A 23,675-nucleotide genomic window follows, 5' to 3' on the forward strand; every position below is an offset into this window, starting at 1 on the left:
AAGATAGCAGAGGAAGATGAACAATCTCTGTGCCTATGTCCAAGAGTGAACCCTTCGACAGATCATAAGAAAGTAGGGCTGAAAGGGACCTCATAAGTTCATCTAGTTCAGTCCCCATAGATGAGGAGATAAGGAGGCTTAGATTTCTCTGTCCAGAGGTGCTTCTTTCAACAAAAACTAGGAGACTGTGGTGTTGACACCTACACAATCAAATGGGTCACTAGTTGGCTGGAGGGTCTCACCCAGAGAGTGGTGGTGGGTGGGTCATTTTCCACCTGGAGGGATGTGGGCATTGGGGTTCCCCAGGGCTTGGTCCTCAGGCCCACACTGTTCAACATCTTCATCAGTAACTTGGACAAGGGGGTAAAAAGCACCTTGTCCAAATTCGCAGATGACACTAAGATGTGGGGAGAAATGGGCATGCTAGAAGGCAGGAATAGGCTGCGATTGGACCTAGACAGGTTACAGGTGTGGGCGGATTTCATAGACATTAGGGCTGGAAGGGACCTCGGGAGATCATCGAGTCCAGCCCCCTGCCCAAAGGGCAAGAAGTCAGCTGGGGTCATAGGATCCCAGCAAGATAAGTATCCAATTTTCTCTTGAAGGTGTTCAATGTAGGTGCTTGAACCACCTCCGTTGGCAGACTGTTCCAGCCCTTGGGGCCTCGGACAGTAAAGAAATTCTTCCTTATGTCCAGCCTGAAATGGTCTTGCAGGAGTTTGTGACCATTCGACCTCGTCATCCCTCGGGGTGCTCTGGTGAACAGACGTTCCCCCAGATCCTGGTGGTCACCCCTGATAAACTTATAGCTGGCCATCAGATCACCCTTGAGCCTGCCCTTTTCCAGGCTAAAGAGTCCCATGGCTCTCAGCCTGTCATAGTAAGATCTGTTTTCCTGACCTCTAATCATGCGCGTGGCTCTCCTCTGGACTCTCTCAAGCTTCTCCACATCCTTTTTGAATTGTGGAGCCCAAAACTGGACGCAGTACTCCAGCTGCGGCCTCACCAAGGCCAAGTACAAGGGGAGAATGACGTCCCGGGATTTGCTCGAGAAGCATCTATGGATGCACGCCAACATTTTGGTCGCTTTACTAGCCGCAGCATCGCATTGGAAGCTCATGTTCATCTTGTGGTCAATGATGACCCCCAAGTCTCTTTCTTCTGTAGTGCTAACCAACGTAGCACTGCCGAGCCTATAAGGGTGCTGCAGGTTTTTCCTCCCAAGGTGGAGAACCTTGCATTTTTCGGTGTTAAACACCATGAGGTTCTCGTCTGCCCATTTGCTGAGCTTGTCCAGGTCAGCCTGGATCACCCGCCTATCTTCTGGCATGGATGCTTTGCCCCAAAGTTTGGTGTCATCGGCGAACTTGGCCAGTCCACTCCTGACTCCAATGTCCACATCGTTAATGAAGATGTTGAACAGGATGGGTCCCAGGACAGAGCCTTGAGGGACCCCACTGGTCACAGGGCACCACCATGAGCGACTGCCATCGATCACAACCCTCTGGGTCCGACCACGAAGCCAATTTCCCAGCCAGCGGATCATGGTGGAGCCAAGGCCACAACTGGGCGGTTTGGCCAAGAGGTGATCATGGGATACCAGATCAAAAGCTTTTTTGAAGTCAAGATATATGACATCAATCTCTTCTCCCTTGTCCAGGTGATAGGTCACCTGGTCATAGAAGGAAATGAGATTGTTGCGGGTACGTCTTGTTTGACCAAACCCGTGCTGGCTGTCCCTTAGAATGTTAGCCTGGGCCAGTCCCTCAAGGATGGCCTCCTTAATAAACTTTTCTAAGATCTTCCCCAGGATAGAAGTCAGGCTAATGGGCCTGTAGTTAGCCGGATCCACTCTCCTCCCTTTCTTGAAGATCGGCACCACATTGGCCTTGTTCCAGTCTTCGGGCACTACACCAGAGCGCCAGGAGTTTTCAAAGATCCGTGCCAGCTCCTTGGGTACCCTGGGGTGCAGATTGTCAGGGCCAGCTGACTTGAAGGTATCCAGCTTCTCATGGTGTTCCTTCACGAGGTCGGCATTGATGGAGGGTAGGGGATTCCCCTCACCCAGATTTCTCTGTCCCATAGCAGGCATGGGCATCCCGTGTGACTGATGAAAGACTGATGCAAAGTACCTATTTAATAGGTTGGCTTTTTCCTGGGTGTCAGTTGCCCCATCTGGTTTAGCAGGGGTCCAACATTGCCCTTGCTTTTCCTCCGGCTCCCCACATATCTGAAAAAGGACTTTTTGTTGTCCTTGATGCTTGAAGCTAGTTGGAGTTCAGTTGCAGCCTTGGCTTTCCTGGTTTGCTCCCTGCAGGACCGGACCAGTGCGGAGTAATCCTCCTTGGAGGTGAATCCCGTCCTCCATCCTTTGTAGGCTTTCCTTTTTAGCCACAGTAGGTCCGCTAGGTCCCTGGAGAGCCAGGGGGGCTGCTGTGCCTTCTTGTTGCCTTTCCTCCGTGTTAGAATAGATTTAGCTTGTGCACTGAGGATCGCTTCCTTGAGAAGCAACCACTCTTCTTGAACTCCCATCTCCCTGGGGTCATGGTCCCTGAGGGCCTGATCGACTAGCCTCTTGAGCTTATCAAAGTCGGCTTTTCTGAAGTCAAGGATTTCTGTGTTGCTGACTGACTTGCCAGCTTTACGGCGGATGGTGAAGGTGATCAGCTCGTGGTCGCTGTCACCCAACTTCCCATCAATCACTAGGTCTCCGATTAGGTCGTCCCCCATAGCCAGTACCAGGTCGAGCAGCGCTTTGCCTCTCGTTGGCCCATAGACTTCTTGAGTCAGGTAGAGGTCATCCACACACGAGAGAAAGCTTTGCGCCCACTCAGATTTAGCTGAGTGATCTTCCCACGAGATGTCCGGGTAATTGAAGTCACCCATGACAACCAAGGTCCTGGAGCAAGCGGCCTCAGTCAGTTCCCGGGCGAACTCCTGGTCATGCTCAGGACTTTGAGTGGGAGGTCTGTAGTAGACTCCCACCATTGTGTCCCCTGTGCCAAATTCCCCACGAATTTTTACCCAGAGGGTCTCTAGCTGTCCATGCCGGTCACCAACATCAGCTTGCAGGGACATGTAGCTTTCCTTCACATAGAGAGCTACACCCCCGCCCCTTTTGTCAACACGATCCCTCCTGTACAGGGTATAGCCCTCTGTACCCGTGGTCCAGTCATGGGTGGAGTCCCACCAGGTCTCCGTTATCCCAATGATGTCATATTTCTTTGCACTGAGCAGGAGGACGAGCTCATCCTGCTTGTTGCCCAGGCTCCTGGCATTAGTGTACAAGCAGGCAAGTGTGCCCTTGGGGGCTCTTGCCTTGCCCACAGATTGTGCCAGGGCTGGGCTCCCTTAAGTGCCCTCTTAAGTGCCTTGGTCCACTGGCTTTGCAAGGGCCGTTCAGCAGGGGGGCAGCAGTCCCCCCATCCCCCAGCAGGCTTAGTTTAAAGCCCGGTGGAGCAGGTCAGCCAGCCTGGCTGAGAAGACCCTCCTCCCCAGGGGAGAGAGGTGGAGGCCATCTCTTCCCAGCAGCTCACTGCCTCTCTCTCCAAAGAGCGGGCTGTGGTCATGGAAGCCAAAGCCTTCCCGATGACACCAGCACCACAGTCTTTGGTTCACCACGTGGATCCTCCTCTCCCTCCTCAGCCCATAGCCTGAGACTGGGAGGATCGATGAAAACACCATCTGAGCTCCCAGACCCCTAAGCCCCACTCCCAACTCCCTGTAGCACCTCATGACCTGGCTGGGGGTGCTCCGAGCCGTGTCATTGGTGCCCACATGAAGAAGGAGCATGGGGTAGTGGTCTGCGGGCCAGAGGAGCTGCGGGATCCTCTCCACAATGTCTCGGATGCGGGCCCCCGGGAAGCAGCAGACTTCCCGGGCTAAGGGGTCAGGGCGGCACATTGCCCCCTCAGTGTCCCACAGGATGGAGTCTCCCACAACAAACACCTTACGCTTTGTCTTGGGGAGAGCGGGGCCAGTAGCTGCGGTCGAGCCTGGGTTGCCTGCGGGAGCTGGCAACTGAGCAGGCTCTGCTGGGGCTGCAAGAGGTGCGAACCTGTTGCTAAGCTCCGGCGGGGCAGGGGCCTTGGTGCAGCGGGCCTTGGGGCCCTTGACCACCTTGGTCCATGCCCCTGACTGGGCAGAGTGGGAGGTCCCAGAGTCCTCCTTAGTCGCGGAGGCAGACGGAGCTCTTCCCTGTGGCTCCCGGGGGAGAAGGGCCTGGCAGTAGGAGTCTATCTCCTGCTCGCAGTCCCTGATGGCACACAGTCTCTGGACTGTGGCCTGGAGCTCCTCATCCTGGATGAGAACAGGATTTTCAACACTGACAAGTGCAGTGTGCCAGCAGCATATCTACAGGCTGGGGAACTCCCTTCTCGTCAGTGCAGAGGCAGAAAAGGATCTTGGAGTCATTACTGATGCCAAAATGAACATGGGCCGGCAGTGTGGGGAGGCAGTCAGGAAGGCCAACCGCACCTTGTCATGCATCCACAGATGCATCTCAAGCAGGTCCAGGGAGGTGATCCTCCCCCTCTATGCGGCACTGGTCAGGCCGCAGCTGGAGTACTGCATCCAGTTCTGGGTGCTGCACTTCAGGAGGGATGTGGACAACATGGAAAGGGTCCAGAGGAGGGCCAGTCGCATGATCAGGGTACAACAGGGCAGGCCCTATGAGGAGAGGCTACAGGACCTGAACCTGTTCAGCCTCCACAAGAGAAGGCTGAGGGGGGATCTAGTGGCTGTCTACAAACTAGTCAGGGGGGACCAGCAGGCACTGGGGAAGTCCCTGTTCCCCCAAGCACTACCAGGAGTGAGTAGAAATAACGGTCTCAAGCTGGCAGAGGGTAGATTTAGGCTAGATATCAGGAGGCGCTACTTTACTGTCAGGGCGGCTAGGATCTGGAACCAACTTCCAAGAGAAGTGGTGCTGGCTCCTACCCTGGGGGTCTTTAAGAGGAGGCTAGAAGTACACCTTGCTGGGGTCATTTGACCCCAGTACTCTTTCCTGCCATGGCAGGGGGTGGGACTTGGTGATCTGCTCTGGTCCCTTCCAGCCCTACCAACTATGAAACAACAGGCTTTGGGTAGCTGGGGTACAGGTGCCTGGGAAAACATTGCCAATGAGAGAGGTAGTAGTTTGAAGATCCATTGATTTCAGTTAGTCTTCACAGGGTGCTTAGGCTGCAACCCAGGAGTAGGAGGGACTGGATTTCTCTACCAACCCCAGTGGCTCTCCTACCAGTAGACGGAGTATAGCAGGTCCAAAGTCTCTGAATAGACATGAGGCCTGAGACTGTTGCCATTTGGGTAATGTACAAGTCTCCTAACTTGACAGGCATCCTGCTCTTCTAGAAGGCAAAAAGTTGTATTAATGACTCAGCTGGGTTCTTAAGCCATTGGATGGGGAAAGGGTGACTGGTCAAGTAAAAGCATGTCCATCTTGTGCAGCATCCCCTAATATAACTGTGAAAGAGTGCCAGTGTACAGGAGCTTAGGTTATCCCATGAATAAGAATGAAATCTTAAACATTAGGATAACAGCTAAGACTTAACTTGTGAACTAATAAGGAAGAGTCTGTGAAGGAGGAAGTCACTGCGAGAAAACACACCATTTTAAGAACGCAATGATCCAGTCAGAAAGGCTGACTTCCTAAATCAAGTCGCATGGCACAAAGGAGAAGCCTGAAACTATCCAACTAACAGGGACTTGTTACAGAACAAAGGAGATAATGCAAGAACTCTGTTGAGGTCTTCTTTCTAAAGTTGACCTAGTAAAACTGTCTGCAGCTTTCAGGGATTATTAAAAACTGTGTAATAGCTGATGTTAACTGTGCTGCGAAGTTAACAGTTTACATTTTCTGTTCTATCAGCAGTCACATGAATGATACAGCAGGAGCCAAAGCCACACAAGACGCTCTGTTTCATACTGTCAGCAGCAGAATAACATGTGATGTGTAAAATCTTTGCTCAGCATTTTTCCGAGTTGTTGATGGAAACACTGGAAACAGGAAAATCTCCTCAGTGCAGCATTCACCTGGATCAGCCCAGACCTTTTACATTGGGTGGCAAATGAGTAGGGACGTCCCTAAATTGCAGTGAGACATAGGTTTTTTTGTGGCCTGATCATGGTGTGCAGCAAATTTTGCAGGCATTTCACAGTGGCCTCACCCTTTGGCACTGATTGGCCAAGAGGCCCTGTACCTCAGCACTTTTTAGTGGAGGCCCCAGAGGTGGAGGATGGACAATGGGGCAGCTGCCATCTTGACTGCTGCCCTTCATGCCACCCCGCCCCTTGGTGCTGATTGGTGGAGAGGACTCAGTGGGAGGAAGAAGAATGATGGGGCAGCCACCATCTTATCTGCTGCCATTCATGCCCCCCACCAGCTGGAACCTGCCTCTCCAAGCAGCAAGGACCACTGGCTCCCACTGGGGAGCCAGCACTTTATTTTTACTGAGTTTGTTTTTGTTCTTGATTTCATGGATTTTGCCAATTTTGTGGACAACCCCAGATTTTGCAGTTTCTATGAAAGCTGCAAAACCGCAAATTAAGTAGTTCCATACAAATAAGTATATACACAGTGACAAAATGAAACGGGAAATGGGAGTTTGGAGTACAAGTGACTGTAGAGATGATCATTAAGGGTCAGATTCTATCCCTAACTAAACCCCAAACTCCTTCTGGAAAAAATTCTTCTCTCTGTGATATGGGGAAAAACAGTTAACTCCTCACAGGAGAGCTGTGATGCTGACCTTAACTTATGTCTTTTTTATACATTATAATGGCCAAAGACAAGCTTGTTTTAGAAGCACTCTGCCATGACTAGTGTGGATAGTTTGAATAACAAATTACATATTTTTTTTAGAAACAAGTTTTAGGACCGATTTTCCCTTCCTCCCAATATTTGATTATACTTTTAATAAAGCAAATCCTGACAGTGCCCCATACAGCATTATCAGCTCCCACCAGACGTAGGTAAAGGTTAAATTTGTGGATTCAGTTTCTAGTCTATGGGGACCAATTGTCCAACAAAGTTTGGTGGTGAGATGAACAGAAAAGTATTGTGACTTGGCATGATGCCTGAGCAGGAAGAGGCAGCATTAACAAGAGGTGGGACCAGCTATACCATGGAAGGGAGAAGCTCCTTCCTTTGTTACACTGGTAAGCAATCTATCATAGGATCACAGGAAAGCAGGGCTAGAAGAGACCTGAAGGCTAGGGACAGAAGTTACACATAAACTGAATGAAGTGATCAGAAACTAATTTAAACCTGTAACAGAACAGAAGCTCAGTGCATATAAACCAGTTTCAAAATGGCTGAAACTGGTTTAAGATAAACCTGGTTGAATGTAGTATCAGACTTAACTCATTTAGGTCAAACCAGTTTATGAAACTTCTTTCCCAGACCCCTCCCTGGTTCAAGTTAAATCACAGTCCCCCAGCACACTTTCCAGCCCTGGGCTGGGCTGTCTACTCCAGAGAGCAGGGTTGGCCCTTCCCCTCTGCTCTCTTCAGTGGAGTAGTTAGGGTTGGCTGATGGGGGTGGGAAGGCAAGCCTGACTGGGAATGCAGCTCAGTCTACAGGGGAGCAGGGTGCTAAACACCCTTTCCCCTGCTCAAACTTACTGCTGCCTGCAAACGTGGACTACAAATCCCAGAGACACCTGGAAGCAGGAAAAGGAAGTGATGAGCAAACCTGCAGAGTCCTGCTGCTTTAATTCTGGACTGCAAATCCCAGAGACTTTGGGGGCAGAAGGAAGAGGAAATGAACACACAGCCAGAGAGTTATGCTTTAGTGCCCCCAGGCTTCTGGCCTGAGCCACTGCAGGCATGTGGCTGCATTTCCTGAGTCAAAGCTAAATGTCTGTTCACTTCTGTTTCAATTTAATTTGTGCAGTATAGACTAACCTGCAAAGACTGAATCAATTCAACCTCAGGCTTTTTGACTGTCTGTATCTAGCCCAAGAGGTCATTTAGCCCAGCCCCCTTATTAAAGGGGCAATAATTTTAGAACAAATTACTAATTTTCTGGAAGAATTATTTGGGTGAATATAAATTTAGAACTGAGCAAAAGAGAAATTAAAACATTCTTGGCAATGAAAGTCAGGACAGCTTTAACTTCAAGGACAAATTCCTGCAAAGATCATTGTGTGATGATAAGAGGATGAACAAACTAATCTGGGCAAGTCAAGTGTTGCCCTGTACCTTCCTTAACCCACAGAATCTTAAGGTTAAATTTCAATGCTAATTCTCTAGGACTCCACTTCCTTATTCTGTGAAGTGCTAGGCAGTCCAGAATTGTTATGAAAAAACAAAAAAAAAGTCTATAATTTCAAACATGTTTTTCCTGTTAAAAATGCCTCTCACTAAATGGAATTTTTTTGGAGAAAATCTTATCAACACTTTTCACTCAAGAAATTCAAAAAAATCTGAAAACCAAAACATTGTTAGTTCTCAGCTGTAAAAAAATATATACTTTTCTACAAAATACTCTCCAAATATTGTTTCAGTCAATTTTTTTATCTTCCAAATCACTTGATCTTGTGTTCCCTTGACTGAGGGGGCCACGGATTTTAAACACCAGACTGTTTAAAATTCCAGAGTAGCAAAGTGAAATGAAGTAATGCAACAAAATAAACTACCATATGTTCTCACATATGTACACATATGTTCTCACATAGGTACTCCCCTTTTTTCCAAAAACTACCTGCTGGAAATCATAGTGTGCATTATAAATGAGAAATACAGGGAGCAGAACAATAACCAGTTGCTGCTACTCACTTGCTACAAGGAAAGATATTTTTGTCTTTATTCTGCCTTTCAGAAACATACATTATGAGAGAAAATATGGTAGTAATAGGAACAATAAAAGTGAATGCTCTGCAAGAAAGTTGTCCAATTTGGCTGCTGTATAGGCAGTCACTCATCCCAGCTATAAGGAAGCCGTGAGTACTGTCTCAATGAAATTACAAGTTATAACCAGGCAGATGTAAATGCCCCATGAATCTGTAAGCACAGCTGCAGTCCACAAGCTCCACGCAGCAGCCCATGGAGCGCTTCTGCAAGGAGGCAGGAAGGAGATGGGTCCTAACCATCACTCATATATATGCTCTACAATGGTCACCACATAAGCAGTATGCTTGTACCCATTTAAGTCACAGAGGGAACATGGAGAGTGACCTCAGGACAGCCCCTCAAACCAGGCCCCATCTTTAGGAAAATTATTGCATTTGAGTGTGGGCTAGGTTTGCCAGCTCTCCCAAATTGGCTGTGAGTCTACCAGAACCAGCATCAATCCCCTGGTGACTATGGAAAGTGTGAGGGAGTGGGGCCTAGGAGCGGCCGTGAACTCCCTAGCGCCCCCTACCGTCACGTTAGGGTGGACTCAGCACCCTCAGAATCTCGCCCGCCACGACTTTGATGACAAATAAGTTGTATGAGAGGCTGCCTCTGTTCCCCTAGTTGACGGTACCGATGTTCCTGCCCCTGCTCCGAAATGGGGTATCTCTATGCGCCCCGCCTTAAGGGCTATGCATGCCTCCAAACCTCCCCTTCAGCACGCCCCAAGCCTCGCAGCTGTTCTGTGGGACGTTTATGGTCCTTCGCCCCTCTGGTGCCCTCTCTCTCTCTCTCTCTGGGGCACCCTGGGCTCCTCGCCCACCTGGCGCCCCCTTGGGCTGGGCTTCTATCTTCCAGCCTGCTCCCTACCCCCTGGGCTGGTGCCCCCTGGGTCCAGCTTGCTACCGCCGCCCTAATACCGGCGACCTTGGGCCGGGCTCGCTACCGCCGCCCTAATACCGGCGCCCTTGCCAGCTTTCCTCGCCTGCTCGCCCTCTCTCTTTTCCTGCCCCGCTCTGGGGCCTTGCCCTCTCTGGGGCCAACACCATGCGCCTCGCGCTCTTCCTCTGCCCCACTCTGGGACCTTGCCCTCTCAGGGGCTGCTACCGCACGCCTCGCGCTCTTCCTCTGCCCCGCTCTGGGGCCTTGCCCTCTCTAGGGCCGACACTGCATGCCTCACACACTAGGGGCACAGGCGATCGCTGCCTTGCCTGTCCCCTTGACCCTTTTCTGGGTCCGGTTGCCCCACTGGGCAAAACACCGCCCTTATGGGCTGGGGTCTGCAACCCCGCATACCGCGCCTCCCTGGCACAATACGGTGCCTCTCCGGCACAGACAATAGTGCCCCGCTGGCACTGTGCCCCTACTGGGCACCGGGAACCCCCAAGCTGCTGGGGAGCCCCCGTGAGGCCTCCTCGCTCCCCTACAGCCTTACCCGGTCCTCCGGTGCAAACTGTAACATAAGCTCAAGCCACCCGTCTGTAACATAAACCACACAGAGTCTCCCTGCTCCAAACATAAACACAAGCCCCACCAGGGCTCTCAATCCTACCTCCCTTTAGGGCGTTCTTGTTCCCCGCATCATCGCAGCCAGTTAGCGTGGTAAGGCTGCGACCACTAACTCGGGCCACTCAGCTCAGCCGCAGAGCTCCTCTTCCTGCAGCAGCCAGAAGGGAACTGTGAGGCAGGCACTGGCCTAAGCTGTTTATAAAGGCCCGGCCCTGCCCCCTTCTGGCCATGTGACCCGCCTGGTCACCCTGGTAACCGGCACCTGAGCTGCCCGGGTGATTGGCACTTACGTGACTCCGTGACAGAAAGCAATCCAGAAGATTGATATTGTTGAACAGGTTGAACAGTACAATTAATGACTAGAGGTGCACTGACACATTGCTCCCATATTGGATTGGCACTGATATAAGGAAAATTAACAGTATCGGCTTTTTTGGGACTGATGTGGCTGGCTGATCATGTTGCCAATAAATGCTATGTGTGTGCATGCATACATGCATGCATGCATGCAGTCACAGCACAGTACGCAGGTGGCAAATAGCACAGCCCAGCAGCATGGAGAACAGCCAGGTCTGCCTGGTAAGTCTGTTGTGAGGGAAGGGGTGGAGCGGGGGGCAGATCGAGACCCCACTGGTGAGCAAGGGAGTGGGGCTGAGGCAGGGACAGATGTTGGACAGCCAGGGTAGAGCATGGGACAGACCCATGAGCAGCTCGTCCAGGGGACATGGAAAAGGAGTGGCAGCTCCCGCTACCGCATGCACTCCAGAAGGGCATGGGGAACATGTGCCCCTGGTTCTTCATGCGGGGTGAGGGTGGGCTGCCGCTGCAGGCTGGGGTTCAGGCTGGGGATAGTGCTGGGCTCTTCCTGAAGCGGGGGCTGGGCCAGGGCTGCACTCGGGGCAGGCAGCAGTGGCACTGGGAGGGGGGCTATGGTGAATTTTCGGGTGGTGGCAGCCCCCTCCCCCCCAGCATAGGCCCCTTCTCAACACCACCACTGCCTGCCCCAAAAGTACCTCAGACCAGCCCCCCACTAGGAAGAGCTCATCACTGCCCTGGCCCCAGCCTGCAGTGGCAGCCCATCCTCACCCCGCGTGCAGATCCGGGGGCACATGCCCCCCCATGCCCTCTCAACACCCCCAGACAAGCTGCTCATGGCTCTGCCCCAGCTGCGCAGCACCTGCCCCTGCCCCACTCCTTCCCTCACTGCGGGGACCTCGATCTGCCCCCCCCCATGCCCCTTCTTCCATAACAGATTTACCAGACAGATGCTGCTCTTCAAGCTGCCCAGCTGCATATCTGCCCATATGGCTCATTAAAAATTGGCCATCAGTATCATCCCCAAAAATCTCTATCAGTGCACCCTATTAATGATATTACATCATGTTAGAGTGAGGAAAATCTCCCAGAATACCTTCAGTTAACCTAGCTGGCAACCCTAGTTTGGGCTCAGCCAAAGCAGCCCACTTGGGTTGAATCTCTCTGCCCCCTGAGTTTTGCATAACTATTCCTACATCATTCCCAGGAGCTCCTTAATCAGTTGTGCCCATCTTTTTAGAGGTATAACACATCTGCACTCACTAATAGCTTGCACAAACTCTTTTTTCTTTACCTTCAGTTAATCTATTACTTGTTCTTCTGTTTTACAAAACAGAAATTCTCTTCTAAAATTGTTAACTTAACTGGAATCATGAGCATAGGCCTGAGCCTCTGTTGTGGAAAAGGGGCTAAGTGTAATAATTAAATTGCCTTCTGGGGTGCTATCTATGACCTCCTCGCTCCTCTCAAGAGTTTTCTTTCACAATTATACCCACACTCAGACACATACACACGAGTCAACTCATTTGCTCTCCTGATGTTTTGCTCTCCTGATGTTTTCTTTAGTCCCCCTGTTTTCCTTAACTGCATGCTATGGTTCAGGGATTGGGGTTTCTCTGCATAAAATGAGTATGCCCAGAAACACACTTGATTTCTGTGTCACTATAAATACATACAACCAAGGGACATCATTGAGATTGTGTCTGCTGTGTTGCAGACCATTTCTGGCTCATTTCTTGCTGCACTTCCCAAATTGTAACCATGATGTTAACTTCCTGGTCCCCCCCCCCCCCCGTCTCCATCTGCATATTTGTTACTACCCTGTTTTTATCACTTTGGGTACAAACAGCTATTCTAACCAATTAGGGTTATTACAGCTGGGTACTGCCATTCTCTCAACTTCTGGAGTCAATATTTCAGTTGGTTATGATTCATAAAAACACAGTTAACAAAACACCCCATCCAAGCCCAAGTGACACTACTGACCTCTATGGTATCCTACACGGTAATGTTGTCCAACAGTCAACTGAAGAATTATCTTCGTTTGATTTGTTTTTTCCTTCGAAGAATCCCTCCTAAATAAACCTTCAGTAAGGAAGATTCTGTTAATAGCTCTCCTGCTGATTCAGTAGAGTGACTTCCCAGGCAAATTCTTCTTTGAATTTTCTCCACGTTGGTTAGAAATAAATGTACTCACCTGTGATCATCAATTTAGATCATGAGTCAAAAAAGTCTTCAGGGCAGAGCTGCTGCTCCTCCTGATATGGTTTTTCCTGCTATTGAGCTCTTGCCAAATCCTACTTAAAACCAATGCAAGTCTCTTGCATTGTTCTCAAATGATCAAGGAGTTAAGCTTGTACAACAATAATACATGTTTAATTCAGAGTGCTTGCTCTGCTGTTCTCCCCAGCCTCTTTTCCTGGGCCAATGTAACAACTTACATATAACACTCTCCACACATCTCTGAATGAAAGAGCTAAATGTCATAAACAAGTGGATTAAATCCAAAATTAAGAAGTCACTCACCCAACAGAATGGCAGGATGACAGAGAAGAGCAGGGAGAGACAAATCCCTGTTCTTTCCTTCAAGCATGAAATGGAAAGCATCTCAATGGAGAACTTGAGCAGGTCAGTGCAGGGGTGAGTACTCATCACCCCTGAAGCATAAAAAAAGTCCTCCAAGGCAGCTGCTTACTCTTGCACTGGACCAGGTTTGGAAGCCAAGGTAAAAAAAGCTGCCAAGACCTCTTGGGTAGGGTGTTAGGCTTAGTTAATACAGCAGCCACACAGCAGGTGATCTCAGGTAAGCAGCCATAGTTTTTAGCATCATTTGATTCATTAATTTCCCTTACTGGAGTTTATCTAGTCTGACACATTGAACAAATTAATTGCAAGCCCCCACACTCATTCCTGTTAATTTACAAATGCTAGTACAAAGTGGCAGGACTTACTTTAGCCAGCTTTGTCTACAAAACTAGGAAGTATCTACCTTCAGGTGTAGAAGCTATTTAGGACTTATATCAAGGAATGCAGCAGTATCTTTCTGAAATCAAAACCCTTTCCTATAATCCCTCACTTACAGAACTGCTGGCAGGACAATAAAATATTTGGAACAATCATTAAAGTAAGAAAAATCATAGAATCATGAAGTAGAATCACAGAAAATTAAGGCTGGAAGGGAACTCAGGGCTAGGAACAGACATTACACATAAACCGATTTAAGTGATCAGAAACTGGTTTAAAGCTGTAACAGAACAGATGTTCAGTGCACATCAACCAGTTTGAGATAAACCTGATTGAATGTAGTATCAGACTTAACTGATTTGGCTCAAACAAGTTTATGCAATGTCTGTCCCAGACTCCTTGCTGGTTTAAGTTAATCAAAGTCCCCCAGCATCCCAGCATGCTCTCTGGGCTGGGTGAGGCTTTCTGCTCCACAGCAGGGCTGGCCCCTCCCCTCTGCTCCCTGGCTGCAGCTCCAGAGACTGCAGGCAACTTCCCCCTCCCCCTCACCACTGCCTGCTAAGCAGGAATTCCCCCCTCCCATCTGCCTTGCTGAGGAGGTGTCTGTGTATTAGCTAACAGATCACAAGCTGGCTACAGTTTGTGCTGAATCAAAAGGAAAACGCAACAAGTAGTTAGTAATGTCTCTCTGTTGTTAATGGGGTAATAAACACTGCTGTCAATTCCCTGCTGGGCTAATCAGAGCTCCTGCTGGAGCCTGGCCACGCCCCGCTCAGCTCCATGCTGTGGAAGAAAGGGAAGGCTGCTCTAGCACCCCTCCAGCTTCTAATATTAATAACCTTTTATAGAAACAGGATGTTGCACTGTTCTCCTGCCTTACCTTGTTCTCCTGCCTTACCTGTGGCAGGTTAGAGTGTTATGTCATGTTGTCTCAGGGTTGATGGTAGATTTATGAAGGGTTCTGATTATGGATTTGTATAGAATGGCTTGGAGGGCTGATGCTGCCTCAGGCAGGAAGCTGGACTGGATCAGTGTTTCTCAACCCATGGATCATGACCCAAAAGTGGGTTACAAGAATTTATAAAAGGGTTGTGACCAATCATGGAAAAATGTGGAAAATCATGGATTTTCTCCTTTAAAGGAGAAAGACATGGGAAACTACGGGTTCCCCCTTGCAGGTTAGCAGAAGGTTAGCTACTTAAACTATTTACTGGGTTGGGACTGACCACTGATGTTTACAAATGGGTCCTGGTAGAAAAAAGTTTGAGAAACACTGGACTAAAATACCTCTAGAGGTCCCTTCCAGCCCTGTTTCTTTATGATTCTATGACTTGTACCTTTGCAACCAGCTCCCAAATCCTATGCCTACTATCCCCTCTAGATGGTGACTATGATAATTTATTTATGCCTGTCACTTCTGACTCCTTTGCCTTCTTCAGTAAGGCTGTTGCTGATTTTGGACCACATGAGCCCTGAGGCTGTAGCTTTGGTAATCTTTAGAAAGTGCATTTTAGATACCCACCTCACTGGGTATGAACTCAACTAATTATTTTTTTCCCTAGCATCCAGTTGCTAGAAGTCTGTCTGCATTAAAAGACTGACCCATTTCTAATGTAAAAATTGCACAGTTACATTTCTAGCTCTCTTTGCTCTTCTGGTTTGTTTCTGTAAATATTAAGCAGATTAATTGTATAAGTGTATATACCGTGCATCTGCATACAATACTCCCATCTGTCATTGCCCTTGAACTTTGTGGTACCACATATATTCATGCAAATATAGGTCCCTTGATAAGGTGAATAATACATGGCAGCAGGTACCCAGTTACATAGAAGAACACAGTTTTGCACTTGTTAGCATTGTTAAAACTTGGGTAGACGGAGCCTTGGCTGTGATGTGATAGTTTGGGATGGTCCTGCTTTGAGCAGGGCGTTGGCTTAGATGACCTTCTGGGCTACGGACAGACATTCAAAAAGCCTGAGACTGAATTAATTCAATCTTTGCAGGTTAGTCTGACCTGGCTAGGTTAAATCAGTTTTGTAACTGGACAGACATCCCAGAAATGCAGGTACATGCCTGCAGTGGCTCAGGCTAGAAGCCGGGGGTGGCTAGAGCAGCCCTCCCTCCCTTCCACAGTACTGTGCTGAGGGGGGCATGATCAGACCCTGGCAGGATGCTTTGATTAGCTCAGATGGGAATTGGTAACAGTGTTTATCACCCCATTAAGAAAACAACAGAGGGACATTAACAGCTACTGTTGATTCTGCCATGTTGATTCAGTACAGACCATAGCCAGCATGTTGTCTGCAAGCTAATACACAGACACCTACTCAGCAAGGTAGATGGAAGCGGGGAATTCCTTCTTAGCAGGGAGTGGTGAGGGGAAGGCGGAAGCAGCTTACAGTTTCTGGAGCTGTAGCCAGGGAGCAGAGGGGAGTGGCCAGCTCAGCTGTGGAGCAGAGATCCCCGCCCAGCCCAGAGAGCATGCCTGGATGCTGGGGGTATCTGATTTATCTTAAACCAGTGAGGGGTCTGGGACAGACATTGTATAAACCAGTTTGAACCAAATCAGTTAAGCCTGATACTACATTCAACCAGGTTTATTACAAACTGGTTTCAGCCATTATCAGACTGGTTTATGTGCTCTGAATATCTGTTCTGTTACAGGTTAAAACCAGTTTCTGATCACCTAAACCAGTTTATGTGTAAAGTCTGTCCTTAGCCCTGATGTGTAGAGGGGGCCATAGACATTGCTAGCTTATATCATCCCTGACCAGTGGCAGTCCAACCTCTTCTTAAACACCTCCAGTGATGGAGAGTTCACTTCTTCATCTAAAAGGACTATGTCTATTAGCCAATGGTAACAGTAAATCTTTTATCCTCTGTGCCCTGGCTGCAGGGATTGCCATAACCTCCACACTTCATGCAGAATCAAGATGGGACATATGACACTAAACCAACCCCAGAGAGAACATATTTTTGGATACAACTATCCAGGACCACAAGCACATATTGTGGTGACCAGCAGTGGGTCCAGAACTTCCATATAAAGAAAGCCACATTCCTGGACCTAAGTGAGGATCTCATAGTGGCTCTTGTATGGCAGAACACACAGATGAAAAGACCACATAGTTTCATAGTTTCATAGTAGCTAGAGTTGGAAGGGACCTAGGTAGATCATCTAGTCCGACCCCCTGCCTTGGCAGGAAAGAGCACCGGGGTCAGATGACCCCGGCAAGGTGCTCATCTAACTTCCTTTTAAAAATCCCCAGGCTAGGAGCCTACACCACTTCCCCTGGAAGCTGGTTCCAGGCCCTAGCCACCCTGACTGTGAAGTAGCGCCTCCTAATATCTAATCTAAACCTACCCTCCGCCAGCTTGTGACCGTTATTCCTGGTCACTCCTGGCAGCGCACGGGGGAACAGGGACTCCCCCAATACCTGCTGATCCCCCCTGACCAGTTTGTAGCAGGCCACAAGGTCCCCCCTTAACCTTCTCTTGTGGAGGCTAAATAGGTTCAGGTCCCGTAGCCTCTCCTCATAAGGCCTGCCCTGCTGACCCTTGATCATACGAGTGGCCCTCCTCTGAACTCTTTCCATATCGTCCACGTCCCTCTTGAAGTGTGGCGCCCAGAACTGGACGCAGTACTCCAGCTGCGGCCTGACCAGTGCCGCATAGAGGGGGAGGATCACCTCCCTGGACCTGCTCGAGATGCATCTGTGGATGCATGACAGGGTACGGTTGGCCTTCTTGACTGCCTCCCCACACTGCCGGCCCATGTTCATCGTGGAGTCAATGACGACTCCAAGATCCTTTTCCGTCTCCGTGCTGGCAAGAGGGGAGTTCCCCAACCTGTAAGTGTAATGCCGGTTCTTCCTCCCCATGTGCAACACCTTGCACTTATCAGTGTTAAACCCCATCCTATTCTCATCCGCCCACCGTTGCAACCTGTCAAGGTCAGCTTGTAGCCTATTGCACCCTTCTAGTGCACCCACATCCCCCCACATCTTAGTGTCATCAGCAAACTTGAACAGGGTGCTTTCTACCCCCTCATCCAAGTCACTGATGAAGATGTTGAACAGTGCGGGCCCGAGGACCGAGCCCTGCGGAACCCCACTGCCCACGTCCTTCCAGGTCGAGAAGAACCCATCCACTACCACCCTCTGGGTGCGGCCCTCCAACCAGTTGGCGACCCATTTGACCGTGTGGGCATCGACACCACAGTCTCCCAGCTTTTTGATGAGGACAGGGTGAGAGACAGTGTCGAAAGCCTTCCGGAAGTCCAGAAAGACTACATCCACAGCAACCCCTGCGTCTAATGATTTGGTGACCTGATCGTAAAAGGCCACCAGGTTGGTCTGACAAGACCTGCCACTGATGAACCCATGTTGGTTGCCCCTGAGCATGCATTCCCCCGCAAGGCCCTCCTGGATGTGTGCCAGGATAATTTTTTCAAAGAGCTTACCCGGGATTGAGGTAAGACTAACTGGCCTGTAATTTCCCGGGTCCTCTTTTTTTCCCTTTTTGAAGATAGGGACCACATTGGCCCTCTTCCAGTCCTCCGGCACCTCGCCGGAGCACCACGAGTGCTCATAGAGCCGCGCCAGGGGTCCCGCAATGACCTCGGCCAGTTCCTGTAGAACCCTAGGGTGAAGATCGTCCGGACCAGCGGACTTGAACACGTCCAGCCTCTCCAGAAGTACCCTAACTAACTCCTCGCTAACCCCTGGCCCAGGCGTGTCTCTCCCGGGGCCCGAGGGGGGCCCAGCAGGGAGGTGGCTGAACTGGTCCCTACTTAGGAAGACAGAGGCAAAGAAATCGTTAAATATGTTAGCTTTGTCATCTGGCGTGATGACTAAGTTGCCCATCGTGTCCTGCAGGGGCCCCACATTACCCGGGACCCTCTTTTTACCCCCTATGTATTTGAAGAAGGACTTCTTATTGTCCTTAATCCGGGAAGCTAGTCCTATCTCCATCTCTGCCTTGGCCCTCCTGACTGCCCCCCTACATCCTCGGGCGACTGTAACATAGTCCTTCTTGGTGATGACCCCATCTCTCCATTGGGTATATGCCTCCCTTTTAGCAAGGAGACATTCCCGGATGCTCTTAGTGAGCCATGGGGGTTTATGTGCCCTCCTGCTCCCTTTGACCGTTGTTGGGATTACCTCCCTTTGGGCATGGAGGATCGTCTCCTTAAGGAGCAACCACTCACCTTCGACATCTGATTCCCTTCCCCTCTGGGTCCTCAGCGCTTCCCCAACGATCCTCCTTAGCTTGTTGAAGTCAGCCCTCCTAAAGTCTAGGGCTGTTGCCTTGCTGCAGCCCTTTGCCACCTTACGCTGGATGGTGAATTCCAGCAAGCGATGATCACTGTCTCCCAGGTGGCCCATCACCCGCAGCCCCCTCACCAGGTCATCACCCGTGGCCAGCACCAGGTCCAACAAGGCGTCTCCCCTGGAGACAGGCCAAAAGCAGTGGCCTGAGGAAGCTGACAACTCCAGAGAGTTACAGGCCCACCAGCAAACAGTGCAACAGAGGCAGTCCACAGCTGGCCAGTGCTTACAGAGGTCTGCAGGGCAAATGATGCTATGCTGACTCCCATAGCTGTAGAAATTAGAAATATTTCTGAAATTGAATGGATAGGATTCCTGGGACTTACAGATGTGAACAATGTGATGCATACATCCATCCCACGGCTGCCATTTCAAGCAAATACATACTCTTATAGGACAGGATCATTATGCAAGACCTTGTGGATTTCACACAGTCAGGGACACATACATCAGAAGCACTGGCCAGGGTCACAATGCTCACGTGCTCCAGAGGTCTGGCTTGTTTAACCATGGGTAATAATAGACATTGTTCCTCCCAATTGCACAGTCATCAGCAGAGTGTGTGTGCCAACTGTATTATAGGAAATCCAGTATACCCTACATTGACAGAAATTTGTCCTGGTGTGGACCAATAGGACAAGAGGTGGATCACCCACCTACTCTCTGAGCAAGTGCAGAACAGGGCTGAAGTATGCTTTTCATCTATTAAAAGTAAGATGGCACTGCCTGCCGACTCATTTGGACCGTAACGTCTTTAATGCCATTGTTGGGTGAGTGTGGAAGGCACTTCCCATTCATCACCCTTTGTCTCTGTGTTCTGTCATCCTTGGGGAGAGGGTAGGAGGGAAGGGACAGTATCAGGTGATCAGTATACATATCAATGAGAGGGGCCCCTGGCTTCCATTACTGACACTGAGAAGTCCACTTACTTATCCTGCAAGCCCTGGAGGGGTCTAATACTGGCACAATAGGCAATACAGCAGCCCTGTAGACAGGTGTAGCACACCTTAGTGGCTGAACTAGTTCTCACTCCTCACTCTAGCTCTTCAGCATACTCTCTTTTTCTGTCTTGCCTGCCACACCTGGTTGCCACTGTTATAGCACAAAGGGAGGCTGCCACAGAGCCTGTGAGTGAGCTTGGTGCTGCAACTCCCAAGGGCCTAGGGTCACTTCCCTCACTTTGCTGGATTCTCAGTCTCCCTCTTATCACCGGACTCTCTGTCCATTGACAAAGTTACCTGACTCGCTGCCTCACGTTACTCATACCCTGCTGGCACCAAACTTGCTCTCTTGGCACTGATCCTAGCTCTACAGGCTTTACCTCCGTGGGGTGTTAGTTGTGGCTCTCTTGGCCCTAACTGTGCCTTAAGGACTCTAATTGTGGCTTCCAGTTTCCCCCATAGCTACACCTATGTTTCATGGGTCTTACTCTAATCTGGTCTACCAGCTCAGGTGTCAGCCCTCCTGGCTTCCAAAATCTTTTACAACTGCTATTGTTTTATTTTACAGTCCCACTGTTTCCTTAACTGAATCCTACAGTTCACGTATTGGGGCTTCCCCACATAAGATGCATAAACCCAGAAACACATTTGATTCCTGTATCACTATAAATACACTCTGGTTCAGGTGGCAGCCCTCCTGGCCTCAGCTCCCCTCTGACTTCATTGTCAGCCTCAGCCCCTTTGCTGTTTCTGCTCTCTGGGCCCCTGGCCCTTGCAGAGCTGAAATACAAAGTGCTTCTCCAGCACTCTCATGTGGCTCCACTCTGCCTCTACAGCGATTATCCTGTCCTCCAATAACTTAAACACAGAATACAAATATAAACCGGACAATCTTTAATGTAGGCTAGTACCCTCACCTCAAGTACTGCAAATTCCTGGTTCAGCTGCCAGCTTCCCTGCAGCCACTCTTGCAGACAAGAGCTCCTCTCTGCTTGAGTAGCCCACCTCAGCTGAAAGAGCTGCTAGCTCCTCTTTGCTTCAGCTTGCAAAGATAAGCTGCTTCTTTAGCAGCTGATCTAAACTCAGCTGCTACCAGCTCTAGCCTGCTGCTCTCCCCTTTTAAAGTAACAGGAGCCTTGGCCCCTATTACATCATGACAGGTTGGGGGGAGTTTGTAAGTAATCTTGGTTCCCTAGATCTCATATTCACTGTACACATCAGCTCCTTAAAAGGTAATGACTTTTATCTCAAAAGAATGTCATTCTCTTTGGCTAGCAAATTTCTAATAAATCTTCTTTGTAAAGAAGTAGTTCAGGAAAATAAATGGTCAGTTGATTTTACCATCCACCTCTGTCAAAATTGTTTTGGGGAAAGGAGGCATGGGCATATGGGGCAGGATTATGTTACCCATAATCCCCTCTCAAGCTGCTACAACCTTGCAGGAAATCAGGCTGCTTCAAATTCTGAAAAGAACAAGTTTTTCAAGGCCTTGGGGACCATCTTCTTACATCTTTGTAGACTGTACATAGGCCTATGCAGTATAAGCCATGGGTAACAAGCAGCGTTATAACACAGTTAATCATGTACTATCCAAAACATGACTAAATTGTAATTAAGTGTTACTGCCAGACTTGGCTGTTTTCAAGGAACCTAGGCCAAAGCTCCAGAAGTACGACTAAACAGGCCCCAAAAGCCTGTGTCCCAAACACTCTGTGTCACAATTTTATCTTACCACTTTAAAAGTAATGATTAATGTAACCAAATGTACTAATTGCTATTTTCCTGCAATAGATGTATTTTTGCTACGAATACTTAGCTGATAGTAAAGACAAAGCAGGCTTCTCAGATCACAGTTAAAGAAAAAGTAACAGACCAGTGTCAAAGAGCATATAGTACAGTGGGAAATAAGGAATCCTTCCATCTGTTGTCCCAAGGTCATGGATTTCAGTTGATTGACAAAATCATGAATTAGGGTGAATAACTGATGGGCAATTGACAGGCCAGAGTTAAGCAGTCTAGGGATAAAAGCTCTAGTTAAGTTATCCCTTTACCCCTTCTGGGGCCACAAGAAATCTGGTTCCATCCAGTTTCAAACATTTCAGTGAAACAGAGAAATTTAAATAAAACGAATTAGGGATCATTTATTAGAATATCAAAATCAGCCATCTATAAATACTGAGCATAGGCTGGAGGACTTCCCTGAAGCTCAGCAGAAGGTGTCAACTCAATGAAAGTACCCAGGGAACAGCTGACCTATCCTCCCTGAATCCAAAGCATTGTCTTTATTGATACAAATAAGTTCTTGCTATTGCATATCATACTAACGCTTTTGAGTTGTGACTGGAATAGTCTCATTGATCAATTAACCTCAGTCTCAGCTACAGCTAAAATTTTGTAACATCTTGCACAGAACTGATAAGGGAATATGCAAAATGACAAGTCATAATGGAAGCAAGGTGAGGCTTGCCTTACCAAAGATTGTCAAAGACTGACTGAAATATCTATGGAGAAAAAATGTATTTATTACCTCCTATGAAGTAATAAAGTAAGAGTAAACCAAAAGAAGATCAAGTTTGGTACTAATGGCAAAGTGCATGACAGATGGTAATGTCTTAGATGACTATGTAATGACTGGTTACAATGTGCCTTGGCTATGGTCACAAAACCTTTTTGCTTTAACATTAGTTTTGTTCAATTAAAAATGCTACTGCATTCAGTCACTCCAAACTGTAATTTGCAAGGGTTTTAACTCCGCTTTTCTGCCATTTTAATCAGCCACTGAGAAACAAAGAGCTACAATTGGAGTAAAATGGAACTGCATTTGTACACAGCTGAAGTGGCAGCTAAGATCATAGGCTAAAAAAACCTTCTAATCATAACATCCTTCATAATAAATGTTAAGATGACTGCACCAATATTAACCAGGTGAGATACTGTCTGCCTTGGTTCTTCTGTGCATCCTGCTGTATCTTCCCAGTCTAAATCAAAGACAAATAGTTAACCATGTTAGTCTGAAGTCAGGCAGAAGGCAGGGTAGAGGAACTCCTTATAGATTAACTGAAGGTCTATAAAAGTACACTTCTACTCTCCTTCAGTCTGGTTCAAGAACAAGATTTTGTTTGTGGCTGGAACCCTCTCAGGTCCCTTGAGGGTGGATGTGGGGAAGACACAGGATACATCTTCACAGACATCCAACTTACCAGTGCTCATGCATCCCAGTCACAAAGATGACTCAGTGCTGAAATGGGGTCCTGTGCTTGAGATGCTTCTCAAAACATGGTTCAGTTTATTGTAAGAATGATATACCACTATGGCAGCACTACTATTCTTATCTCTGCTTTTTTTTAATCTCACCCAAAATGCCTTAATTTTCCCCCTGAATATTTCTCTCCTTTTCCTTCCTCTGCTCTCTCCTCTGCTTCTTGGACAAGATGCTTTACCTACAAGTGGGCTGCTGTTTGGTTGAGGTTGCAGTACCACTGGAGTCAGGTAGTAGCCAGCTCCTTCCAGCTCTTGCTGTCAGTGTCCATCTTCTTGAGGTGTGCCTTCACTGTGTCCTTGTAGCATGTCCTGTGGCCGCTGCGAGACTTCAGATGACACACCTAAGCTGGGAAAAGAGCACTTTTTGGGGGGAGTCAAAAGTTGGGTGTCCACATACAATGTCTGACTCAATACTGGTAACACTAGCTTCAGCAAGGATGCTGGTGTTTGTAAATCAATCTTGCCATTTGATGTGGAAGATTTCTGGAGGCATCATTGGTGCAGCCTCTCTAGGATC

The 23,675-nt window shown here is 48.7% G+C and overlaps 1 protein-coding gene across 1 annotated transcript in view; it reads right to left on the minus strand.

Annotated features, from left to right (window-relative positions):
• The window catches only part of LOC149874610 (regucalcin-like), a 34,912-nt gene extending 14,076 nt beyond the window's left edge, over positions 1-20,836 (minus strand). The window contains exon 1 of the mRNA XM_090031665.1: positions 20,815-20,836. The gene's annotated coding sequence lies outside the window, so the exon portion shown is untranslated. The remainder of the gene's footprint in view (positions 1-20,814) is intronic.
• Positions 20,837-23,675: the final 2,839 nt, after the last annotated feature.

The sequence above is a fragment of the Crocodylus siamensis genome, chromosome 1 (genome assembly GCF_052110815.1).
Source record: "Crocodylus siamensis isolate JL-2025a chromosome 1, ASM5211081v1, whole genome shotgun sequence".
Taxonomy (NCBI): Eukaryota; Metazoa; Chordata; order Crocodylia; family Crocodylidae; genus Crocodylus; species Crocodylus siamensis.